This window comes from Procambarus clarkii, chromosome 70 (genome assembly GCF_040958095.1).
Source record: "Procambarus clarkii isolate CNS0578487 chromosome 70, FALCON_Pclarkii_2.0, whole genome shotgun sequence".
Classification (NCBI taxonomy): Eukaryota; Metazoa; Arthropoda; class Malacostraca; order Decapoda; family Cambaridae; genus Procambarus; species Procambarus clarkii.
In genome coordinates this window covers 24,745,306-24,770,663 of record NC_091219.1, presented here as the reverse complement: position 1 = coordinate 24,770,663, position 25,358 = coordinate 24,745,306, and the positions used below count along the sequence as shown (strand labels likewise).

The 25,358-nt window shown below is 44.3% G+C and overlaps 1 long non-coding RNA gene across 2 annotated transcripts; it reads left to right on the top strand.

Moving 5' to 3' along the window:
* Window positions 1-231: 231 nt before the first annotated feature.
* On the top strand, window positions 232-25,036 carry LOC138356073 (uncharacterized). Of its 2 annotated transcripts, XR_011224178.1 has the most exons (6): window positions 232-246; window positions 1,722-1,910; window positions 5,002-5,163; window positions 10,004-10,167; window positions 17,238-17,335; window positions 24,938-25,036. It is a non-coding gene; the product is annotated as an uncharacterized lncRNA (long non-coding RNA). The 2 variants fall into 2 exon arrangements; XR_011224177.1 differs by lacking the exon at window positions 232-246 and having other exon boundaries at window positions 1,673-1,910.
* Window positions 25,037-25,358: the final 322 nt, after the last annotated feature.

Here is a 25,358-nt window from a genome sequence, read left to right as displayed (position 1 = left end):
AAAATACCAGCCTCAATAAAAAAAAAAATCAACTGTGACTAACAAGAACACCACTTACGGGCTATTCATGCCCGTGCTACCTTTTGGGTGGCTTAATCCTCATCAATCAATCACAAGAAACAAGGGATACATCTCCCGTCACGCAGGGTCCAGTCGCACCTCCACAGATCTCCAGTATCATCTATTGATACTGTTAATGGTTCAAGAGGACTACCACTTACGGGCCTACCTCAAGGTAACAATCAGGTGAGAACATAAAATATAAGGCTGATCTATTAGCCTCCGTTAGCAAAATCCGGGTACAGCATAAGAATATCTTCCAATATTCCTAAGTGTATGAAGTAATTACAGAGTTCAAAGTACCTTATACCATTTGGTCTGAAGTCACTTATAACAGGGCAATCACAGATATAGTGTTGGTGAGTATGTCCCAGCTCTTGTTCACATAGTTTACAATTGGAATATTCACCATTGGGGGCTATTCATTACCTGCAGCCACCTGCGATACATATCGATATCCTAGCCTAATTCTGGCAATTACAATGTCACACTGTCATTGTGACACTAGTGGAAGTTTTATGCTGTCCGTTCATATAATTCTCGATTCTAAACATGTTTACTTAGTTTAGTTCATTAATTATGCACCCCATATATCATCTTGTGGGCGGTAGTGGAAAAGGTTACAGAGGCACATAAACATGTCATAGCTCTTTATACTCTTGCTTTCTGGCTTTTGTGTGTCAGTGACTGCTCTTCTGTCTTCCCTAATTTCCTAAAATATTGCGGCTTTGACAGAAGAGATTGGAATGCCCATATCCCACTCAACTTCAGGCTTATCACATTCAGTTTTAGCTGCCTTGTTTGTGTCATCATGCTGGACAACACCTATATGAGAAGGTATCCATACAAATGAGACTTTGAAACTCCTACTGTTTGCAATAATAATGTTGTTTATAATGGATGTTACAACTACAACCTTTTGAAGATCAATGCTAATTTTATCTAGATAATGTAATAAATGAAAGTTTTCTATGTCAACAGAAAGGCAGAAATATAAGCTACACTTTAAATACTTGTCATAAATATAACTGAAGTGAAAGCGAAGATATATGCATTTGATACTGTACAGTTTCTTGATGGCTTGCTCTAAGAGTGTGAAGCCCTTCACACCAGCCTATAAATTGTGTAATTTATTTCCATATATGCTAATTAACCTTAAAATCTATATGTCAGAAGGAAGGAAGATGTAGACGTTAATGTGACAACATTTCAAGAAATATCTCTCTCTTTAAAGTTAAATAATACAATCCTATCGCCGGTGTCCGGACACATGAAAGCTACTTAGGTATCAGTGGCCAGCCAGGTGGAGATCACAGGCTGTACAATACTGATAAATTATGTAATTCACAGAGATACGTTGATAAATATTAATGTTTTATATTTTATTAAAAATACAGATATATACTTTGTTTCATACGTTAAATGTAACAATATTTCAGTATATATTATATAAGCATAGTATATATAATTCAGTATATACAATATATAATAAGAGTGTCAGACCACGGAGGAAGAATTGAAACAGGAATTTCCTTTAGTACTTTCTTATATTAATACATCTTCAGAGCGAACCATTCCTTCTGAAGATGTATTAATATACGAAGTACTTAGAGCATTCTATTGTGTTTTTAATATTGAACAATTATACATATACGAAACAGACAAATCTGGTGTCCGAAATAGTAAAAATATTAGTGTGCGATGTGATCAATGTAAGGGGGATATTGGGTGTGCCTCGTATCCCCTACAACAACAAGAAGTTCGAGAGCGATGAGGCCGCCACCTATTAGCTTCAGGATGTCGTCGAATCTAAATCAACAATATACTACCGCCGCTACTTTCTCGGAAACGTAAGTACCTGCCGCTTTACTTCTCTCACCCTGCCTAGCCTGGCCTGGCCTGGCCTGACCTGGCCTAGCCAGACCTGACCAGACCTAACCTGGCCTAGCCTAGTCTGACCTGGCCTAGTCTGACCTAGCCTAGTCTGACCTGGCCTAGTCTGACCTGACCTAGTCTGACCTGACCTGGCCTAGCCTTACCCAACACTAATCACCACACGTGACAGCCCAAACGAATCGCAAATAAGTACACGTAACAAGTCATATGCCCGGACACTCTTTCACCTTGGGGACTGAGTGGTAACTATTGTATAGAAGAGCCGGCTCCCTGAGAGTGGTAAGAGGGCGTGATAAGAGGCTAACGTGTGGTCTTGAAGGAAGTCGATAAAGCAGACAATTTTCAAAAGGAAGGGCAGCATAACGAGCAGACAGGAATGGACAGACAGTCGGTTATCCCATAATGTGTAATACGCCCCGCACAGCATGGGTGGAGTGGAGGGGGGGGGGGGGGTTGTAGCAGGGCACAGTATACAATACAATACAATACAATACAATTTTATTTAGGTAAGGTACATACATACAATAAATATTTACAAGGATTGTTTACTTAGGTATAGCTAGTACATACAATGCCTAAAGCCACTATTACGCAAAGCGTTTCGGGCATAAGTTTTCGGGTATGGTGATGGTGCGGGTGAAGTACACACCCACTGAATTCCTGCCATCAATAATTGTTTTCATAACCATTAGAACAATGGCATCCCTCCAGCCACCATCCTTCCACTGACCCCCTCCTCTGGTCCTCCACCTCAGACAATAACCCCCCACACCCCCTCTCCCTTCCAGACATCAGCATGTCAAAATCAGTACCATAATGTGTTTAAACTATTTAAACTAAGTCATTGTGTATCTCAAGGTATCTTAATTCATTTGAAAGTGTACATGTGCATTCGTTCATATACTCGCCTAATTGTGCTTGCTGGGGTTGAGCTCTGGCTCTTTAGTTCCACCTCTCAACCGTCAATCAACAGGTGTACAGGTTTCTGAGCCTATTGGGCTCTATCATATCTACACTTGAACCTGTGTATGGAGTCAGCCTCCACCACATCACTTACTAATGCATTCCATTAGATATAATCATATATGATTACACATAATCATAATCATTCCATACACATAATCATATATGTGTACGTCAACGTATACATACATGCGTATATATACCTCATATTAAAATACTGATAAACGAATGACCATGAACAAATTAATTTATAATTGTAGCATTATATATAATTTTAATAGACTAATTACGTGTTTATACATTTGAATGGTCCAGACAGGTGGCCAGCCTTTTACATATACACTTCTGGTAGGCACAATGACCTCATGTTAGACCCTTGATAGATTATGTGAGAGAGAGAGAGAGCTGGGGCAGGGAGGTGCGTGCCCCAGGGAGATAATCCATGCCCATGCCCCGCCTCGAGGTCAGTTCTCGAGTCACACCAAGAATAACAATCGAGCAAGTTGTCCTGACCAGGATGTGGCATATTAGGGAGGGTTGAGGAATAGGAAGCCTGTCTGATAGGGCTCTTGGCAAGCAGCTCTCCCTCAGTCTACCTATCTATATGGAAGAAATGTATCTAGGCCCTCCTCCCCACCTGCCTATTCTCTCTCCCTCACCTTTCTTCCTTCATTTCCTCCCTCCTTCCCTCTCCCTCACTGGTGAGAGAGTAGGAGTGTGAGAGTGGTTAGAGAACTCGTAGTTCTCACGCTCGTGAAATTGTCTGCGACCCTGGAGGAGTAGAGCGGAGAGGGGGGGTGAAAGTAGGTGACGATGGAGGAGTAGTGGGGAGCATTATATGCAGTGAACGTAGGTGTCTATGGAAGAGTACATCATAGAGGAGGGTGAAAGGAAGGTGACGATGGAGGAGGAGAAGGGAGGGGGTGTGAAGGTAGGTGATGATGGAGGAGTAGAGGGGAGGAGGGGGGCAAAGGTAGGTGTCTATGGAAGAGTACATCATAGAGGGGGGTGAAGGTAGGTGGCGATGGAGTAGAGCAAAAGGGGTGGGGGTTGAAAGTAATCCTGAGTTTAATTTTTTAGTTATATATAGTGACACCTCGGCTTACGAATGAATATTTATGAACTTTTTGGGTTACGAGCCTAATTTCTTCGAAAAATTTGAATCGGGTTACAAACTTTGCCTCGGGAAAGGAGTTTGTTGATATACGTATGGGCTGCCCTAGCGCGTAGTGGCATGGTGATCACGCCTCAGTTTACCAGTGTCTCCTGCCTAGTAAGTATCGCGCCTGAATTCTTTGTAAAGCATTACATTTGTTTTGGGATTTTTGGCTATTTGAACATAAAATTTGTTATGATATATCTTGCCATGAGTCCCAAGAAAGCCAGTGGTAAGGTTCAAGCCAAGAAAACACATGTGAGAATGACCATAGAGGAAAAACAAGAGAGCATTCATTAACATCAAAATGGTGCACAGGTTGTTGAACTAGCTAGGCAGTACAATAAATCTATGTCAACAATATGCACTGTACTTGCTAAGAAAAAGGACATTATGAGCATTAAAGTGACAAAAGGCATATCAACAATCCCGAAACAAAGAACACAAACACTTGAGGATGTTAAAAAGTTTTTATTAATTTGGATACACAACAAGGAGTTAGCAGGTGATAGCATTTCAGAGGCCATCATTTGTGAGAAACCAAGGCATTTGCATGAAGACCTTTTAAAGAAAACCCCTGGAACGAGGGGGGGGGGGAATGATGAATCAAGTTTGAAAATGTGAAAAGTTTGTGTGACAATAGAGCCTCGTGGAAAACTTTTGCTGTGGTCATTACCTGGTGGAATGCACCCAGGATGGAGTATTAGGGCTATACATCTTTTAAATCATAAAAGTAATAAACATTTCCCATCAACCTTACAAACAATATTAACCTATTTTCATGTATTTCCCCCATGTGCATTTTAACAAAGTTGCTAAATTGCCTTTATCATTCTGTAAAATTTCAATTACAGTACTGTATGTATAATTTTGTTAGTATAAATGGACTGAATATTCTGAAATTGCTATTAATTTTACAATTTCAGATTCAAAGGTGGTCTGGACACCCAATTTGGTCAGACAGGTGAAGAGAGCATTTAGGATAGTTCGAAGAGATGAAGATGGTCGCAATTGTGTTCGAAGAGGCAAACGCCCCCTTTGCTCCTGACATTATGTTCAACCATTGACCTCTGCACACCTAACACAAGGTAGGTTGAAAACTCCTCCTTCATGTCATTGGTACATTAGCCAGAAACTCTGGGCTCATGTAGGAATATCCCTAAAAAAAAAAAAGTGGCCCCAACAATGCATCCTCCAAGTCTGGAGGATGAGCAGAAGCATTGTCGAGAAGCAGGACCTTGAGTGTCAAACTTTTCTCTTGCAGATATTTTTTGATGGCAGGGCAAACCACTCCACATCACAGTTTTTCTGCACGTTATATATTTTTTAAAACTCTTGGATTTTCGGAATGATACACGAGCAAGGGTTTAATTTTCAAATCGCCACACAGCACAAGAGTTAGCCTATCCTGACACAAGTTAGCCCATCCTGACACAAGTTAGCCCAAGTTAGCTTGTGTCCGGGCAGTGACGTCTCCTCTTGGGTAATGTATGTCCTCTTCGGCAATTTTTTCCAGAATAGCTATATCTCCTCACAATTAAACACTTGTTGTGGAATGTATCCATCAATACAGCACAGTGTATCTACAAAATTTTAATTTTTTACTTATATATAGTGTCACCTCGGCTTACGAATGAATATTTATGAACTTTTCGGGTTACGAGCCTAATTTCTTTGAAAAATTTGAATCGGGTTACAAACTTTGCCTTGGGAAATGAGTTTGTTGATATGCGTATGGGCTGACCTAGCGCGTGGTGGCATGGTGATCGCACCTCAGTTTACCAGTGTCTCCTGCCTAGTAACTATCGCGCCTGAATTCTTTATAAAGCATTACATTTGTTTTGGGATTTTTGGCTATTTGAACATAAAATTTGTTATTATATATCTTGCCATGAGTCCCAAGAAAGCCAGTGGTAAGGTTCAAGCCAAGAAAACACATGTGAGAATGACCATCTTGAGGTTATCTTGAGATGATTTCGGGGCTTTTTTTTAGTGTCCCCGCGGCCCGGTCCTTGACCAGGCCTCCACCCCCAGGAAGCAGCCCGTGACAGCTGACTAACACCCAGGGGCCGGATTCAGGAAGGTACTTACGAAGGTTTTTCCTCTTAGCTAAGAGCGTTTTCCGTCTTAGCGCCTTCGTGGCGGCTACGTCCGTATTCAATTAACTACCCTAAGTGGAAAAACCTTCGTAAGTTCATTCCGGGATTTAAGTGTGGTTTCGACCACTCGTAGCTTTACGTAAACTGGATATAAGTCATTTTTTCTCTACTACATAACACTGGGATCGATTTATGATATTGGAACATGACCAAAATATTATAGCTGGTGAATCTAGTGGAGAGTAATCCTTCGTGTTAGTTATATATGCATTCTCTGCTTGAAACTTGAAGTAAATGTGTGTTTGATGATAGTAGAATTAGTTTTATAATAGCAAGATATTATACCAGTAGTTATTAAGTAAATAAACACTGGTGAACATGAAATATGAGAGAAGGTGATGAGCCCTGCCTGATGGGATCATTTACTATCACCAAATGCCCCTGTTCACCTAGTAGTAAGGGTGTACCTTAGCTATACATACCCATTTCTAATTTATTTAGTTTGGTTTTATTTTGAAATTAAATCTGGGTGAGACATAAAATAAAAATATGCTGCACAAATGATGTTAGGTAAGGAAAAGGGTAAAAATGTCAAAAACTTTATTCATTGAATACTTAAAGCTATAATTATGACTATATAGATTATTAAAAAAGAGAGAGGGAAGTAGGGGTCCAAGACCTCTTCCTGTTATACAATTTGGGTGTGGAACAAGTAATTATCAAAAGAAGGCACCATGCCGGGAAGGCTATGTAGCAGTAAGGCAGTGAGGTGAGGCAGCTACTTATTTGAGAAATGCTTATTTTATTTACCTTATAAGCTGAGGCAACTTATTTTATTTGAGGAATACTCAGCTGATTCCTCTACATTTAGCATGGAACAAATTTGTGTCCAAGACCTCTTCCTGTTACTCAATTTGGCTGTGTGTAACCAAACTAGAAGTGCTCTACAAATCAAGGGACCCAGAATGTGAAATGACCTCCCGAATCATGTCAAAGGCTGTACCTCTCTCAACCAGTTTAAGAGTTAAACCAAGTACTGCCTAATTAACTCCATGTAACCTAACTTACCTCCTAAATGTCAACCCATGTCTTGCTATTTTTTAAACAACGCTGATCACCAACATGTGCAATTGCTGATTTATGCTATGTTAACCCCCTTTTTGTATTTTTTATTCCTTCTTTCAACACAATTTATATCTAATCCCGATTACTATTAAGTTTTAGTCTGTGTTTTTTTCCCCCACACCTTGCCCGAAATGCTATGAGTATTAGTGGCTTTAGGTATTGTATGTACTAGCTCTGCCTATAAATCCAACATTATGTTTGTAAATCAACTGTATGTACTTTTCCTGAATAAAATGTATTTATTATTTATTTTTTAATCAGTAAGTATTAAAAGAAGGCACCAAGCTGGGAAGGCTATGTAGCACCATTGTGTGTAACAATAAACCAAATTTTTTTAACAAATAATGCACCTGTATGGGAAAACAAATCCTGTCAGCTGTAAAAATATTGATGCAGTTATTTAAATGAAAAATATAATGAAAGAAATATTACTGGTTTATTTTTATCCTATCTTTTTGTACTGTACAGTATATCCAAGGAAGTGAAAAATTGAGACATAATGCACAATTTAATGAATGATTAGCAGTTCAAAAGAAATATGACTTGTATTACATATCAACATGAGATCTTAATGATCCATGGTCAACATGATTTAATAAGGATAATACAGTACTGTATTTGTAATAATACAAACTATAATTTAAAATCTTTATTACTGATTTTTTTTATTAAGAAGATTAGGTATACACAGCAATGTGCTGCTACCCTATTCTATATGGAATATTACACAGTGTAGATAAAAAACTAGCTATAAGTTTATCTAATACTCCCATCTCACAAGATGGTTAGACATACTGTACATGGAATCAATTTAGAAAATACCAGCCTCAATACAAAAAACAAATCAACTCTGACTAAACAACTCTAAGCAATTTTCACAAGAGGTAAGCACTGAATCATGGAAACATTATATTATAATTACTCTTACCAGTTTCTACAAAACTCCTCTCAAACAATGTATTTTTAAACATGTTTAGGTATACACAGCAATGTGCTGCTTCCCTATTCTGTCTAAAGGACCACACAATGTAGATCAAAAACCAGCTACAAGCTCACCCAACATCCTCACCTCACAGGATGGCCAGTCATACATGGAATTAGGAGAGAACAAAATACTTAATACTGATCTATTAGCCTCCACTGGCAAAATCTGGGTGCAGCACAAGAATATCTTCCAATATTCCTGAGTGTATGAAGTAATTACAGAGCTCAAAATACCTCATACCATTTGGTATGAAGTCACTGATAACAGGACAATCACAGCTATAGTGTTAGAGAGTATGTTCTCTCAAGTAGGACTGAAAACAGATGTTTTTTTTCCACCAAGAGGGCTATAAACCCATGGAACCGCCTACCCGCTGAAGCCGTAAATGCCAAATTCCAGCTAAAAAATATCATTAAGACAATTGGCGGGCCCTTTAACAAGCCGCCGGCTTTGTCCTCTTCGAGGTCACTAGATAGTTAGTGGCCCTTGGGTAAATTCAGTAAATATATACAATAATTGTCACCGCATCTTCCGAGCAACAAGGACAGCTACACAGTATCTCTTAGAATTACGTAGGTAAACAACAAATGTAACATATTTGTTTACTACAATGTCGGTGCTGGCTGTAGAAGTTGAAAAAACATTGTTTTACTTCGAAATATACTAATTTTATAAGAAAATTCAACGTAAATAGGAGGCAGTAGAGCTCCGATAAGCCAGCGCTAAATCTTCAATATGAAGAATGTTGCTGCTCTCTGATTGGCCAAACGAAACACAGTAGTGACCTCTATCGGCACGCAGGTGAACCAACAATTTTCTTCCTAAGTATACCTTATTGAATCGCACCTAAGCATCTTCTTAGGGCGCACTTAGGAACCTTCGTAGCAAACCCACTTACGAAGAAATACACAGAGCTTCCTGAATCTAGGTCCAGGTACCTATTTTACTGCTAGGTAACAGGGGCATAGGGTGAAAGAAACTTTGCCCAATGTTTCTCGCCGGCGCCTGGGATCGAACCCAGGACCACAGGATCACAAGTCCAGCGTGCTGTCCGCTCGGCCGACAGCATAGAGGAAAAACAAGAGAGCATTCATAAACGTCAAAATGGTGCACAGGTGGTTGAACTAGCTAGGCAGTACAACAAATCTATGTCAACAATATGCACTATACTTGCTAAGAAAAAGGACATTATGAGCGTTAAAGTGGCAAAAGGCATATCAACAATCCCGAAACAAAGAACACAAACACTTGAGGATGTTGAAAAGTTTTTATTAATTTGGATACACAACAAAGAGTTAGCAGGTGATAGCATTTCAGAGGCCATCATTTGTGAGAAACCAAGGCATTTGCATGAAGACCTTTTAAAGAAAACCCCTGGAACGAGGGGGAAAAAGATGAATCAAGTTTGAAAATGTGAAAAGTTTGTGTGACAATAGAGCCTTGTGGAAAACTTTTGCTGTGGTCATTACCTGGTGGAATGCACCCAGGATGGAGTATCAGGGCTATACATCTTTTAAATCATAAAAGTAATAAACATTTCCCATCAACCTTACAAACAATATTAACCTATTTTCATGTATTTCCCCCATGTGCATTTTAACAAAGTTACTAAATTGCCTTTATCATTCTGTAAAATTTCAATTACAGTATACTGTATATAATTTTGTTAGTATAAATGGACTGAATATTCTGAAATCACTATTAATTTTACAATTTCAGATTCAAAGGTGGTCTGGACACCCAATTTGGTCAGACAGGTGAAGAGAGCATTTAGGATAGTTCGAAGAGATGAAGATGGTCACAATTGTGTTTGAAGAGGCAAACGCCCCCCTTTACTCCTGACATTATGTTCAGCCTATTGACCCCTGCACACCTAACACAAGGTAGGTTGAAAACTCCTCCTTCATGTCATTGGTTCATTAGCCAGAAACTTAGGGCCCATGCAGGAATATCCCTAAAAAAAAAAAAAGTGGCCCCAACAATGCATCCTCCAAGTCTGGAGGATGAGCAGGAGCATTGTCGAGAAGCAGGCCCTTTAGTGTCAAACTTTTCTCTTGCAGATATTTTCTGGGGGGAGCCCCGTCAGCTCCCCGGAGCTTTACCGGCTGATATGCTAATGTCAGACTTTGGCATCAGTCATGTGTATGGAGTTCTAGGGCCTACCGGGGACCACGAGCCAGAACCTGGCCCCCTCAGAGAGGCAAGGGGAGCAATGGCCTATAGAAACCCCCGTGTGGTTGGAAGCATTATATGTCTGCCATCGACCGGGTCAAGCATCCAGAAAGGTAAGCATTCCAAAACAAACCCCTATTCTGGTGAAAATTGCTACCTAAGCCGAACTAGTGGATAGAACTCTTCAACAGAAAACAAGGAAACTAGTATGACGTCATACGTCACCGCGCCGCTGTCTGTGCAGCTCCCCCCTCCCCGGGAGGGGGAAGGGGGAGCCCCAGACCTCCCACGCCGGCTATCCACCCACCAGTTCTTTGGCTGATGCTATAGGCAATGGTTATGTGCTCCGGCTCCAGTGGTTGTTTCAGCACTGTACCTAGAGTGTGGTGTCTGTTTTCTAGGTGGTGCGTGAGCCGGGAGTGATTCTTCAGTACTCGGGCTGCATGCGCCTAGGGTTCCCTTCCCTAGGTGCCCTGTAAGTACTGCCCTTGGGGCTTGGGGCCACCTTCCACAAGTTCCTTGGGTCCTGCCCCTGCTTGGCCGTTTACTGCTTGGTTTTCGGCCGCTCTTTGTGTGCTTGGGTGTTCTGTCTCCCTTGTACGCCTTAGAGTAAGGGGCAGTGTTTGCACTGGTGGGGCGCAGGGTACTGTGCAGCTTGTCTTTACCAATCATAGCGGCCGGCTCTGTTCCGCTTGGGTACGCTGTCCTCTTGCGGGGTTTTCTTTTTCTTTTTGTTTATCTACCTGGTGGGGGGGTCTGCCTTCGTTCTTGCCCCTTGTGTCCCTTGTGTTCTGAGTATTTTCTGGTGGTACCCCTGCTAGGTCCCCGTGAGTGTACACGTCCCGGGGGTTCAGCTCTTAGAAAGTTGTTTGGTAGCTTTGGGTGCCGGTTAGCAGTACCCTGCCTGGGATTACCTGAGCGCGAGTCCTCTTAAAGTAAACGCTCGGGACCCTGGAAAACCCCTGGGGGCGCGCGGGTCCGATGGATGTGACCCCAGAGTCCCCCCCTCGCTTCCAGCGAGTTTGAGGGTTGCTCTCACCCTTTGTCTCTGGGTGACTCTCTGTTTTGCCTCCGTCTGCTGCCTGTGGGGTCGGTGACACCTTCGACCCGGAGTCCTGCGAGTTTGGATGCTCGTTGTGGCTCGGTTACCCAGTTGTGCTAACAAAGCGGGTGCGGGCAGCAGGGGCGTTGCACTTGAGCCTTGGTGGTGGCAACGTTCTCGTGGTTTCCTCCCCAGGAGCCCCGGGGCTGCCCCGTTGTAGTTCGTTTTGGGACTTGGGGGTGTTGGTTGCTTCGGTTCCATCCACGCCCCCTTGTCTTTCCCCTGGTTCACCCTTCCTGCCTGCATCTGGTTCCTTACCGTCTGTAGGTTCGGGGCGGGGTTTTTGGTGTTGAGACTCGGGCAGTCTCGGGGAATTCCCCTTCCGGGGTAGTGACGGGGGCATTTGAGCCTGTTCCTCCAGCCGTGTTGTATGAGTCTGCCAGTGGGCTCCCTTCCTTAGTGTTTTCACGGCTGCCCCGGTTTTCTGGTACGGCCGGGGCTTTGGGGGAACGGCTCGGCCCCGGGGCCTGTCGTGTAGGTTCCCGGGGCCTGTCGTGTAGGTTCCCGGGGCTGGGGAGGGACTGACTTGGGGGGGGGCCTTGGCCCCGTTAGACCCCGTGGGGGTTTTTATCCCCCCTCTAGGCGGGGCTTGTGGTTACGCGGAGTGGGGTCTTTCCTCCCCACTCGCCGTACGTGCTGTTGGACGTCGGCCCCTCCCCGGGCTCGGTTCCTTGGCCTTTGAGTCGGTTGGTTCCGTCCTGTGGGTGGATGTTTCCTCCCACCCCTTTTTTGGACGGTGTTTTTGTCATGTTTCCCCGTTCGATGGGGTTCTGCGTGACTTCTGATCTCGGGTGCGCCTGCGCCTTCGTGTGCCTTCGGGACTAGTGTTGGCTTCTGTGTTCTCGAGGGTACGGGAAGGTTTTTCGCTACTTCCCGCGTTATTGGAACGTCTGTCGGCTCCTCGTACTTGTCGCCCTGTTGGGCTACTTGTCGCCCTGTTGGGCTACTTGTCGCCCTGTTGGGCTACTTGTCGCCCTGTTGGGCTACTTGTCGCCCTGTTGGGCTACTTGTCGCCCTGTTGGGCTACTTGTCGCCCTGTTGGGCTACTTGTCGCCCTGTTGGGCTACTTGTCGCCCTGTTGGGCTACTTGTCGCCCGGTTGGGCTACTTGTCGCCCGGTTGGGCTACTTGTCGCCCGGTTGGGCTACTTGTCGCCCGGTTGGGCTACTTGTCGCCTGGTTGGGCTCCTTTTTGGGCTCTTTGCTTCTTTGGCCGGTTTTATTGTTCCTGCTTCCTCTTTTGGCTCCTTTTCTCGTGCAGTAGTCCTGGCTGGCGCCTTCCCACAGGGAAGGTGTGCGGTTCGGCCAGCGTGTTATGCGCATGCGCCGTGGAGTTTGTTTTGGTCTGGGCGGTGTTTCAGTGCTGGTGTTTTGCGCCCTTTTTTGCTACAGTGCTTCGCCTCTCGTTCTTCTCCCTTGCTGCGGTATGTGCCCCTTCACGCCGGGGGTGTCCTGGTTCCCAGTTGTGGGGAGGACACCGCGGTTTTCCCTGTGTCATGGGTGTGGACCTCTGCCTCTCCCTGCTCTCCTGCGGGTCCGGCAGGGTCCGGCTCTGGCGTCTTCACCTGGCGGTGCTCCCAAGTTCATCTGGGCACGGTTGAGTCGTGTCAAGTTCGTGCCACCATTCGCCAGGTGAGTTTCTGCTGTCTGGCGTCTTTTGGCTGGGCGCTGGATGCGGCGGTGTTTATATACCTGTCTTTATTTAGGTATATTTTTGTACGACTGAGACCGTTCGCACACCAGTGACTGTCCCTTTATCACCCCTTCCTGTCCCCCTCATGTGCATGTCCAACCCATGCTGGAGTCATTCAGGGGACCCTCCTTTTTTAATGTTGTGAGGTGTGGGGGTTGTAGGGTTGGTTCTGTACTCACCTGGTAAGGCTCCTGGCTGTGCTTGCAGGATTTGAGCTCTGGCTCTTGGGTCCCGCCTATCTGGTAGAACTTGCGGGATAGTACCAGTGGAGTGCAATGGTGCTATTGGCACCTTTGGGGAACACTGTATTACCATCAGAGGTCTGTGCTTGTTACACGACCTACTTGCGAGCATAAGCCTTCTTGCTGGTTCGTCCGTGGACTTCCAGGGCGCACTGGCCTGTTTTCGTATGGCAGTTCCGGCCCGTCCTGGTTGTGGGGGTATGTGGGCCGGTGGACTGCTCCTAGTAGCTGCCTGGTGGGCCATCCTCTGGCCGGTCTAGCCTGACCTTGGGCCGGGCTTCAGGTGTAAAAGAGCTCCCAGTACCTCATCCAGCAGGTATCGAGCGGGGTTTCTCCGCCGTCGGTCGCCTGGTGCAGGTTTCTGGGCCTGCAGGGTTTTGTCGTGTCTCCGTTGGCCCTGTCTGGGGTCTGCCTGCTCCGTTCTCTGCCTTTGCAGAGGGGAGTTGCTATTTACGTGTTGCAGTGGTGCCTATTGCTGCTGCTGCACGTGTGCATTGGTACCGTGTTTCACGGTGGCGTGTCCTTGTTCCTGTGTCCGGTTGTGGAGTGGCACTTTGCTGCCGTTTTGTGCCTGGGGATTGCGTGGGGTTTTTGTCCCTGCCTGCTTGTCCACCCCTGGTTGTTCTCCTGGGGTTTTTTGTGCTTCTGCTCTTTCTTCCTGCCTCCTCTGCAGCAGGGATGTTCTGCGTGTGTTCTTAGGCGTTGGTCAGCCTGTGTCCTGTGATGTGCTTCTTTGTCTCGGTCTATTGCAGTTGTTCGTGCCCCTTGGTTCGGGTCCTGTTCTGGCGGCGACCCTTCCGCCTTCTTTGGTTTCCTCGCTTGCCCTGCCTTTTTTTTTTTTTTTTTTTTTTTTTTTTTTTTTTTTTTTTTTTTTTTTTTTTTTTTTTTTTTTTTTTTTTTTTTTTTGGGGGGGGGGGGGTCTTGCGATGTCTCGCGTTGGACCCGTCGTTTCTGAACTCCTGGCGGGCTTGCATGCTTTGGGGAGTTTTTCTGTTCGGCAGACGTTCCATCTCCTTGTGCCGCCTGGGTTTCGGTGGTCGCGCCCGAGATCTTCTTGCGGCTCCGCCTTTTTCCTGGGCTCGGAGGGGCCTTGTCGGGGCTGCTTATGTTCTGCCTCGTGGTCTCGCCTCCGGTTGGTGGTCGGGTGGCTTCGTGGTAGGTGTCCCACCTGTGTGCTTCTCTTGGCGGCAGTATGGGGTATTTTGGCGGTCCTTCCTTTTCCTGTCCCTTCTTAGGTGGTTACTCTTGTTAGCTTGGTTTACTCTCGGCTTGGTTTTCTAGTGGGGGTTGGGGGCCGTCGTCTTGCCACATACTGTCGCCTCTTTTCGTGCGGCGCAGGCGGAGCTGCTTCAGCTTGCTTTTGGTCTTGGTGTTGCTTCTGCACCGTTAGTCAGCTGTCTTGTGCGTCGTTTCACCTCCGGCCTGTTCGTGCGCCGCTTGCACCATCCTGGTCTCTGGTCAGCGTGCTCTGTCTTCTCCTCGGTTGGTAGTGCCCCTTCGGTTCCGGTGTGTTTTTTCGTCGGCTCTTTCCTTTGGGCCTTTGCCTCTGGGGGTTGAGTCGCTGAGTTTTCTTGCTCCTTCGGTTTTAGCGTTTTGGTTGTTTGGTGGCAGCAGTCTCCATCTTTTCTGGCGCGGGGTGGGGCTGCTGCATTCTGGAGAGGTCCAGGGTTTGTTGGTGCTTCGTTGGTCGGGCCGGGGGTGTGTCGTTTTTGTGTTCAGTGGCGGCCCTCCGCTGTTGTTTGCGTGCCACGGCGTTTGGGTCCGGAGCGCGTTTTGCGTTGATCCGGTTCTGTTCTTCCCGGTTCGCGGGTGATAGTGTCCCGGGTGGTCAGCCGTGTTCTTCCCTCATGCCTGTGGCGTTCGTGGCTTCGCTGCTCTCGCTGCCGTCTGAGCGACGTGGCCTTGCGGTCTTTCGGGCATGGATTTTTGGTGTTCGTGCAGGGGCCTTGCTGCTTGTGGTTCTCGTGTTGTTCCCGGGATTTTCGGGGCTGTGGCGCCTTGGGTTGGCGTTTGCTGCCGGTTGTCTCGCCTCCTTGGGGGGTGCGTGGTGTCCGCCTCCCGGTTCTGTCCCTTTGACCTTCCTCTGTGGGTAGTTAGCTCCGGGGAGCCGACGGGGCTCCCCCCAGAAAACCAGCGTTGAATGTAATGAAACACCATTTTCTGGGTGAGACCCGAAGGCTCCCCGGCAACCCTCCCTCCCTCCGGTCGGCGTTTTTCGCGTGTTTTGACATCCAGCCTCAGAACTGATGGGTGGATAGCCGGCGTGGGAGGTCTGGGGCTCCCCCTTCCCCCTCCCGGGGATGGGGGAGCTGCGCAGACAGCGGCGCGGTGACGTATGATGTCATACTAGTTTCCTTGTTTTCTGTTGAAGAGTTCTATCCACTAGTTCGGCTTAGGTAGCAATTTTCACCAGAATAGGGGTTTGTTTTGGAATGCTTACCTTTCTGGATGCTTGACCCGGTCGATGGCAGACATAGAATGCTTCCAACCACACGGGGGTTTCTATAGGCCATTGCTCCCCTTGCCTCTCTGAGGGGGCCAGGTTCTGGCTCGTGGTCCCCGGTAGGCCCTAGAACTCCATACACATGACTGATGCCAAAGTCTGACATTAGCATATCAGCCGGTAAAGCTCCGGGGAGCCTCCGGGTCTCACCCAGAAAATGGCGTTTCATTACATTCAACGCTGGTTTTTTGATGGCAGGGCAAACCACTCTACATCACAGTTTTTCTGCACGTTATATATTTTTTAAAACTCTTGGATTTTCGGAATGATACACGAGCAAGGGTTTAATTTTCAACTCGCCACACAGCACAAGAGTTAGCCTATCCTGACACAAGTTAGCTTGTGTCCGGGCAGTGACGTCTCCTCTTGGGTAATGTATGTCCTCATCGGCAATTTTTTCCAGAATAGCCATGTCTCCTCACAATTAAACACTTGTTGTGGAATATATCCATCAATACAGTATCTACAAAATCTTTAAAATCACGAACAAATCTTTCAGCCCCTACTTTGTCTGAGCTGGCACCCTCACCATGCCTCACAACACTATGAATACCACGTTTTTTTTTTCAAAATTTCTCAAACCATCCCCTACTCACCTTAAACTCTTTCGTATCTGCAAAACTCGTTCTAGGGGTTTTCTTTATAAGATCTTGCATGAAGATTTCATTGTTGACCAAACCACACACTGGAAATTGAATAGACGACGACATTTCGATCCGTCCTGGACCATTATAAAGTCGATTGTGATGAGATGAGGGAAGCAAGAGCATTAAGTAGGCAAGAGAGAGAGGTGAGGAGATGGCAAGTATGTACGTATGTACATGAATAAAACATGTACATACTTATACATAATGTGTGTAAATAGTGTAATAAACACAATAACAGTATTTTGGGAGGAGGAATGTTGGCGAGTAATGTGTTGGAGGAGGGAGGGAGGACTGGCAGGGTGTGGCAGCTCACTCATGTTTTTTGGGCTCACCATACCAACATAGTGGATCGTTATGGTGAATACATACGTAGATGGGTATATACAATGTGTGTATATAGTGTAATAACAGCAAAAACACTGTTTGATTGTAGAATATGTCGCATATATGAGACCCATAATTTTGGGCATAGCGATGTTCTATACTTTGAATTATATAAATTCCACAAATTACACACTTTTAAATAATATTACAGCAAAAAAAAAGAAGAAATGAATGAGAAACTTCAAAATAATTGCGCAACATTTTATTCGCAGCAACTGCCGTCGCACGGGGTGGCGGGCCGACAGACCCCCATCGCTCCAACGCTCAGCGCCCATAATTTGCTCAACTTCCCAGCTCCATCGCAGCTAAAGTAAGTCACATACAATATTTTTTGTTTAGTTTCCCCGTGATCAGACTCTGCATTTTAACAATATAAGAAGAGAAAAAAAATTTTTGGAAAGAATTTATTTCTTGTGCACCAGGGTGTTATTTGGAGACAGAGCAGTTCAGTGGTTAACTACTAAATTTGTTTTTCTCCCACACACGCACCCCCCTAGGAAGCAGCCTGTAACAGCTAACTCCCAGATACCTATTTACTGTTAGGTAACAGGGGTCATCCCCTTTTGTACAAAGAATCTGCTAAAGCTTTTAGGGCTAATCTTTGACACTCGTTTGTCTTTGTCGCCCCATATTTTTTACGTCCGAGTTGAATGCTCTAAGGCCCTTAACTAACTTTAGGTCATGTCCCATACTTCTTGGGGAGCTAATCGACACTGCTCCTCTCTTTACATTCCTCTCTCGTTCTGTCTAAACTCGATTATGGCCCTGTTTACTCGTCTGCTTCTCCTTCTACCCTTCACCATCTGGACACACTGCATCATACTGGGTTACGGCTCAGCTCTGGTACCTTTCCTTCGACACCTACCCTAAGCCTGTATGTTGAAACTGGCGTCCTGTTTCTACAGGATCGCCATGATCGCTACTGTCTTCTCCACCTTGCACGGTCCTTACAGCACCCTCACTCTTGCTTATGTCATGCCTTGACCTTTACCCATCCTGTGGTTCCTGTTCCCCTTCACCACCTATCTCTTTCTGTACGGTTGTCTCTCTTACAAAATGCTCTTTCAGTTTGTGTTACCAATATTTCCCCTCGTGTCATTCCGTCTTTGCCCCTATGGAGGGGTCCCCGTTCCTAAATTCTGTAAGCCTTGACCGACATGACTAAAACTTTTACCCCTCCTACAGTTCTAAATCACCTTTTCCTTGAAGACTTTTCTTCACACTTCCACTCTATTTCCGTCTTCACCAATGGGTCTTAAGTCTGCAGACGGTGTAGGCTACTCTGTTGTTTTTCCTGACTGCACCTTTGTGTCTCCTGCCTCCGGAGGCTAGCATCTTCATGGCAGAACTTTATGCTATTCTCTATGCTCTTCATCAAGTCTTTTCTCGCTGTCAATCCTCCTCTGTGTTTGTAGTTGACACTTGCAGTGCCCTCATGGCTCTAGAATCCTTTAATCCAGTCCATCCTTTGGTAGTTGAAATTCAACATTGGCTGTTTCTTATCTCCAGTAGATTTAAGACAGTGGAATTTCGCTGGATTCCCTCCCATATTGGTGCGTTCTTAAATGAGCGTGCGGACACTGCCGCTAAGGAAGCTATCCGCACCTGTCCCATCTCCCGTAAAGGTATTCCTTATTATGACTTTTACCCAGTTATTCATTTCCCCATTCTTGCCCGTTGTCAGGGTTGTTGGTCTTCTGTTACTGGTAACAAATTGCGTGCTCTTAAGAGTAGTGCGTTCCCGTGGCCTTCCTCCTACCACCGTAACCAGTGGTGGGAAACGGCTCTGGTGAGGTTGTATATTGGTCATACACGTTTAACTCACGGGCACTTAATGGAGCGCTGCCCTGCTTCTTATTGTCCAAACCGTTGTCTCTACATGTCCTGACTTCCTGGACTTACGTGTCTTGCTTCCCGACCATCCCTCACTGTCAATTGTCCCTCGATAAAATTCTTGTTAAATTCAATACCTTTGATATTGTTCGCCGTATGCGTTTTTGTTCTTGTATTGGCGACGTTAGTGATATTTAGCGCACTATGATTATCCCACACATTTGATGGTTTGATAATTACTGTACTGTACTGTACAGTACTTTGGTTTGGAATGTATCAAATAAAGTTGTTTCATGTATTCAAATGTGTGAGAAAATCCACTGGGGCTGTGAGATGAAGCGAACCTGTAACAAAGGCATTGCCAGTTGCATACTCTACCACCACTGATGGTAAAAGTCTTACAACTGGATATCTTGTGTGACGGGTTATGGTATCACAGCTATACTGAACCAAGATGGTATGGCTCTCCCTCACATAAATGAAAGAAATGCTGCTATTGGCCTTGCAGTGTGTAAGTTGCAGGTGGAAACAAATGAAAATTATCAAATAAATAATTAAACAATTTACTGAAATAGTAATGAACAAAAATAACACATGACAATACTTGACTATCATGTAATGCAAAGGTGAACAAGTTAGTATGACCTTAAATGCAAAAAATAAACTATAAGCAATGAATAAAAGTATGAAGATATACTGGTGTTCTGAAGACAGCTACCATACCACCATGGCATCAGTCACAAGACGTTGGCTGGAAGTGGACGACGGGTTAGAGACACCAAGGTGATCCTAGAGCACTAAGGGAGAGATTGCCTCTCCAGGGAGGCAGCGCTCTTTATATAGTCCGGCGGTAATGACTCATCCAGTGTCAACACAAGGTGGACATCTGGTCAACTAGCAAACTGCTCGTTGTGGCTGGTGGTGCCTTTGTGTTGAGCTGTACCACTGTCAGCTGAAGGCGGCTAACTGCTTGTTTGTGGGGACAAACTGCCAGTTAGCAGTGGCGCCCGGCTTGCCTCTGAGTCGTACCAGGCCATGCCAGGCCCTGGGGGGTATGGAGAGGTGGCAGGACTGATGACTCTTCTGGGCTGGTGTAGATGTATACTTCCAGTGCAGAGGCATTGATGGTGAAGGGAAAAGGCAGTTCCACTGCTATGCAGGGGATTCACGTGACACTTGTGAAGCCACAGAAAGTCTGGAGGCCCTACTGAAGCCAGTCCAAGTATTAAATAAAACCCCTGAAGTACGCCGGTGAAGGGTAAAGTGAAGGGTGAAGCAAGACCGTATGCCCCAACTTCAGGCACACATAGAAAATCACGTTTTGGTCCCGCCACTCAACTGTGTATTTGAAGTTGGGGCGTATGGTGTTGAACTGCTTTAGCCTTCACCTGAGTGCTTGTAGGTCTTACGTAAGACGTTGACTCAAGGAGGGGCCTCAAAACTTGCTGTGATTTATGGGAAAATCTGGTTGTAAGACTTTTACAAAGTCAGTAATATACTGTGGTAGAGTATGCAGCTGCCAGTGCCTTGGGCAAGGGTTTACATCGCCTCACAGCTCCAGTGGATTTTCTGCTTGGTGTATATCAGGTTGTGATTTTGTGTGTGTACCGTATTGTTATGATCGCCGTCTGATAAGTCCTTTCTGGCCTCAAGAGTCATTTTTACCCACCTAGAAAGATTGCAGATGGCCAAAGCAGTTATTTAAGTTAAGAAGGGACAAGTCTTAAACAGAATTTTGCATAATATTTGACTGTAAAGGGGTAAATTGAGGTAGATTGAAAAACAAAATGGTGAACCGGGCAGGCGGTACTCACAATTAGGCGAGTACACTCGGGAACTTTTAAAGTGCAACCAAACATGCTTTAGGCTCTCACAACAAGAGGTGAGTGGTGGTGGCTCAGGTGCTCAGCCAATCAGAGCACCTAAGGAGGGAGGGCAGGAGTGAGAGGGGGGTGGTATGTGGAAGTTTGGTGACAGTTGTGTGTAGTTTGTTCATCTTCATTGTAAGTTTCATGGCTTGGTGTGCATTTCCCTAGTAAATTTAATTAGGGAAAAATTCAGGTGTTTGATTTTTTAAATCAACTTTTTAAATGTTGAGTTGTTAAAGCCTCAAAGTGCACGGAGTTGGTTTGGGAGTATGGCATCCTCATGCTGTTGCGTGCTCGCGTGAGGTAGCAAAGGTGATGTAAAGTTGTGGGGTGTACATGCTTGGGATGTCCTCTCTCGGGATGGCTGGTGTTAGACCTGCGTGTTTGTCGGTTGTTGAAAAGCCGTCATCCTTTGCTGTTGTGGTATTGATTTTACATTGTTCATCTTGTAATTAATACTGTAGTGCGATATCTAGGGCTACCATTTGTAGGTTTAAAATGTCTAATACAAACAGTTGTCCAATGAGTTTTAATAGGAAATATCATCCACCAAGCACCATTGTACAATTATATTAATTGATAGTATATGGATTGTGCAGAAGTGCTTAGAATGATCTTTAACACTTGGCTATATTGGTCATGTCAAATACCTGCACGGTGAATGCTCAAAGACCCTTTCTTTATTCAGTGTTGTCACATACCTCATGGGGGTATGGATAGGCAAACACTCATTCGGTTAAACTTGCCTTGTAGTACTTTCAGAGCTGAGTAATTTGGAATCTGGTTAGCACTTTCCAAATAAATTGACCTTTAAAGTGAATTCCTATTTAGGTTTAAAACATTATACCGAATGAGAAAGTCGGATTATATAGCCGAACACCAGAAATGTTGTTATTCAATTTGGTTGCCTAAAGCACATTCAAGGACTATACATTACATGGCATTCCAGGATTCCTCTATACCTTGCCTTATGCTGTAAACATTGCCACAACCCTGTGTTTTATTGATTTAAATGGCCACAGGGAGGCATACAACACTGCAGATTATGATGTCATTAGTTATCCACTGTGGTGACAAGTGGGCTGACTGATGTTCGTTGACACCTGTATCGTGCTTCAATTGAATCGCCAGGAGATCACCCTCTCACTAGACTCGTCTGTAGGAAGTACAGTATAGTATCTCAAATTACCTTGGATCATAAATAGCATAAGACTTGGGGGTAGGAGAGGGTTGCAGTGTTTGTCATGGCTCTCAGTTGTTCCTGGTATTAGGCAATTTAGTTCTGGAATCATTTTTGTTGGCCAATGTTAAACTTTTTCGAAAGTAGATGTTTTTCTGAAAGGGAGGGGGGGGGAACCTCTATGCTTGGATACAGTTATCTAAGTGAATACTTCGATTTATACAGTAGAATAACTACCTTCTTTTCTTTAGTCAAAAAGGTTGCTTGTTTATTTCTAGGGACTTGTATTTTCTTTTATTTTTAACTGCAGCAACTTTCAGTGAATGATAGATTCTTACTGAAAGGACCTTTACTTCATTGTTGTTGCTTTATGGTCATCTCATTGTGTACAGGGATTCCGCGAAGCTTTTGGGGTTAGTCTTTGACACTCGTTTGTCTTGGTCAGCCCATATCTCTTGCCTCCGAGTTGAATGCTCTAAGGCCCTTAACCTCCTTAAGGTTTTGTCCCATACTTCTTGGGGAGCGGATAGGCGCACGCTCCTCTATTTGCACTCCTCTCTCGTCCTGTCTAAACTCAATTATGGTTGCCCTGCATGCTCTTCTGCTTCTCCTTCTACTCTTCGCCATCTTGATGCTTTGCACCATACTGGGTTGCGTCTCGGCTCTGGTGGCTTTCGTTCGACTCCCGCCCTTAGTTTGTATGTTGACACTGGCTTTCTCTCTCTTCAGGACTGCAGTGATCGCTACTGTCTTGGCTATTTTGCGCGGTCCTTCCAACATCCTTCCTCTCGCCTCTGTTGTGCATTGACTTTTCCTCCTCCTGTGGTTCCTGTTCCTCTTCATTGTCTCCCACTTTCTGTCCAGTTATCTCGCTTACAGGATTCTCTTTCTGTTCATATTTCTAATGTTTCTCCTCGTATTGTTCCTTCATTACCTCCGTGGAGAGTCCCCCTTCCCAAGTTTTGTACGTCCTTGACTTGTATTACTAAAGCCTTTACCCCTCCTACAATTCTGAAAAGCCTCTTCCTTGAGCACTTTTCTTCGCACTCCCACTCTATTTCCATCTTCCCTGATGGGTCTAAGTCTGCGGATGGTGTGGGCTACTCTGTTGTTTTTCCTGACCGTACTTGCATGTGTCGCCTCCCTTCGGAGGCTAGCGTCTTTACAGCAGAACTTTATGCTATTCTCTATGCTCTTCGTCTCTTGCTTTCTCATTCCTCCTTTGTGGTTGTATTTGATTCTCGTAGTGCCCTCATGGCTCTAGGGTCCTTTAACCCTGTCCATCCGGTGGTCATTGAGATTCAACATTGGCTGTTTCTTATTTCTAGTAAATTTAAATCAGTAGAGTTTTGCTGGGTTCCCAGCCATATTGGTGTTTCAATGAGCGTGCGGATGCTGCCGCTAAGGAAGCTATCCGTTCTTGTCCCATCTCCCGTAAAGGTATTCCTTATTCCGACTTTTATCCTGTTATTCATTCTTCCCCGTTGGCCCTCTGTGGTTGGTAACAAGCTGCGTACTCTCAAACTTAGTGTGTCCCCGTGGCCTTCCTCCTACCACCGTAACCGGGACACTGCTTTGGCACGGCTGTGGGTTGGTCATACCCGCTTAACCCACGGTCACTTAATGGAGCGCCGCCCTGCTCCTTATTGTCCGAATTGCATTGTCCCTCTTACAGTTGTGCATATCCTTGTTGAATGTCCTGACTTCCAGGACGAGCGTGTGTCTTGCTTTCCGACCGTCCCTCGTAGTCACTTGTCCCTCGATAGAATTCTAGGTGAATCGGATACTTTTGATATCGTTCGCCTTATGCGTTTTTGTTCTCGTATTGGCATTCTTGGTGATATTTAGCGCCCTCTGATTATTTCGCACTTTGATGGTGCTACAAGGCCTTCCCGGTTTGGTGCCTTCTTTTGGTAATTACCTTACCTTCATTGTTGTTTCATTTTAATGTGGTAGTTGTGATATGGATTGTTCTGGCTCACGTGCAAGGTCTTAGATTTTTTTGTGTTTTATATTAAGAAATTGCCAGTCTTGTTACTATTTGTAGAGTTAGAGATCTGCATTAAGGCCAAAATATTATATTCTTTATTTTTTTTTATAACATATCAGCAATTTTTGTGGTTGGTAATATTTAGATTAATGTCAGTGATGTATATGACAAGGGTTAAGACCCCTTGTGGTACGACAGCATTTTTCCCCCCAGTTATTTCTTTAACAAATGAAAGGGTCCTCATAACCATTCTTTTGTCCTTTCTACCATGTACCTGTTTGTTGCTTCTTGGTCTTTCATTTGGTACTTTGGCCATTGAAACAATGGCCTTTGGTAATGTTGCAATTACCATTTCTAAAAAAAATGAGCAGGTTCATTAGGCAGGGTTTGTTTTTAGCAAACAGTTTTACAAAAAAAATTCCATTCCTTCAGGACCTTGCAGATGTTAGGTCAAACTAATTGACAGTAATCTGTTTTGCCCTTTCAAACAATGATGGTTTTAATCTAGGTAAATTATTTCATTATAACTGAAGTTTGGCAGACAAATCATTTAAGAGCTTTGATTAAATTTAAGTTACCAAAGACTTTGAAGCATCTATACAACATGGTTTTCACTGTCACTTTTCTAATGTTTTGTAAATTTAACAATGATCTTTATTAATTTAATCATAATTTGTACAAAGCTTAGGTGTTGCATAGCTTTAAATTTACTTTCAAATATGAAAACTAAAATATTGACTAAAGTTTCTTCCACTTTAATATTTCAGACTAATTTGCAATATTTGTTAGTTTACATAAATTGAATAGGTAGTCCACTTTTGCATGCACCTATGTAACAAGTTACAAATAGGTGTAAATTTTACCAAGTATTTATTTTCAAAGTAAAAAATTTCAGATGTTTAGACATTGCATCAATAGTAAACAATACTTTCCAGCATAATTTCAGGATAAGGTATATAAAGTAGTTTCATTAAAATAGTTTTATTTAATAAGTTTTACATATAATATTTATATGTATTATAAATACTATTACTGTTTCAGGTTGTGAGACAGATGCTCCTAGATGAACAGAAGATCCAAAAGGCCAAGACAACTCCAGAGACAATCACCTGTAAAAGAAAAATAAACATTAAACAGGGACACTACTTTTATTATCACCAACACCTAATAACAAGCCCAAAAAATCCTAACATCCTATCTTTTAAGATAGGCTCAGCAAGGCCTATCCCTTACTCTGGTTTCAGTGCAGAGCTTGTTCCCTGAATGGGTGCAGTACATCCACCACTTTAGTGCCCTCAACACATTGTACATATGCTTTATTGAAAGCACTGTACAATGCATGCCAGGCACTAAGTTTTAGATGCATCCACCCATTCAGCAAACAAGCCCTGTGAGAATTAACAATGTAACCATTGTTAAGGGTCCCTAAACCTATGCAAATCTAGTCCATCTATTAGATGGG